The following is a 1,347-nucleotide window of genomic DNA, read 5'->3' as shown; positions in this document are numbered from 1 at the left end:
ATATGAATAGGCAGAAAAATGTGATCAAAAATAAAAGAAATATAAATAATAAACAGCATATCCACAGATGTTACAGATGTTGGATTTAGTAGACTAAGATGAAAATGTTTAAAAAAAAGAGCGTGGGTGGGGGTGAGTGATATCCAGAGGGCAGAGGCGAAGTGTCTATAGGAAGAGACATGGGGTACAGTCTTTAAGAAATATAACAGAAAAATGGTTTCCAAAAGAGCCATAGTCATCCTGGCTAGAGGAGCAAAGGAAATGGAGATATTCAGTCCTGTAGATGTCATGAGATGAGCTGGGATTATGGTCACCATTGTGGGTCTGGCTGGAAAAGACCCGGTACAGTGTAGCCATGATGTCATTTGTCCAGATGCCAGTCTTGAAGATGCAAAAAAGAGGGACCATATGATGTGGTGTTCCTATCAGGAGGGAACTGGGTGCACAGAATTTATCGGAGTCTGCTGCCATCAAAGAGATACTGAAGGAACAAGAAAAAAGGAAGGGCCTCATAGCCGCCATCTGCGCAGGTCCTACTGCTCGGCTGGCTCATGAAATAGGTTCTGGAAGTAAAGTTACAACACACCAAGTTGCTAAAGACAAAATAATGAATGGAAGTCATTACAGCTACTCTGAGAGGCATGTGGAAAAGGATGGTCTGATCCTCACAAGCCAAGACTCCGGAATCAGATTTGAGTTTGCTCTCGCCATCGTGGAGGCACTGAGTGGCAAGGAGGTGGCAGATCAAGTGAAGGCTCCACTTGTTCTTAACAATTAGAGCAGAAAAATTTGACAATCAGAGAAGTAGGCCATTTGTAATCCATTCTCATTGTGTTTTCTAAAACAATTGATAGGTTAATGTGCCAAGAAGCCACCCTCCTTCCCGCTTTCGTTAAGTATAGATGTGAAGTAACAGCTACACAGAGATCTCTCAACCTACAAATTGTGTCTGTACATTTCTGAGCCTTGTTTGCACAACAAACAGGGAATTTAGAAAACTAAAAAAAAGAAAAATAAAAAAAAATGGGCAAAATGGATGAAAACATGGAAAATGTGGAAAAATTCAATAGAGAAGTGGATTTCATATAAAAATAAAACAGTCTAGAATAAAAATATACTCTATCTAAAATTAAAAACTAATTCAATGTTCTTAAAAGTAGGCTGAGCACAGCAGAATACAGAATTAATGAACTTAAAGACAGTATAATATATCCAAACAAAAGCACAGAGAGAATAGAAAGAAGAACAAGAACAAAACAGAGCAAAAAGAAAAAAAAAACTACATGAAACAAAATCAAAAATTTAACATGTGTTCAGAGTTCCAGAGGAGAGCAGAGAGAAATTGGA

General features: G+C 38.2%; 1 pseudogene; it reads left to right on the top strand.

Moving 5' to 3' along the window:
* Positions 1 to 213: 213 nt before the first annotated feature.
* On the top strand, positions 214 to 778 carry LOC105808370 (annotated as a pseudogene).
* The last annotated feature ends 569 nt before the right edge of the window (positions 779 to 1,347 follow it).

This window comes from Propithecus coquereli, unplaced genomic scaffold (genome assembly GCF_000956105.1).
Source record: "Propithecus coquereli isolate 6110/MARCELLA unplaced genomic scaffold, Pcoq_1.0 Scaffold172, whole genome shotgun sequence".
NCBI classification, from domain to species: domain Eukaryota; kingdom Metazoa; phylum Chordata; class Mammalia; order Primates; family Indriidae; genus Propithecus; species Propithecus coquereli.
This window is presented reverse-complemented; position numbering and strand designations above follow the sequence as displayed.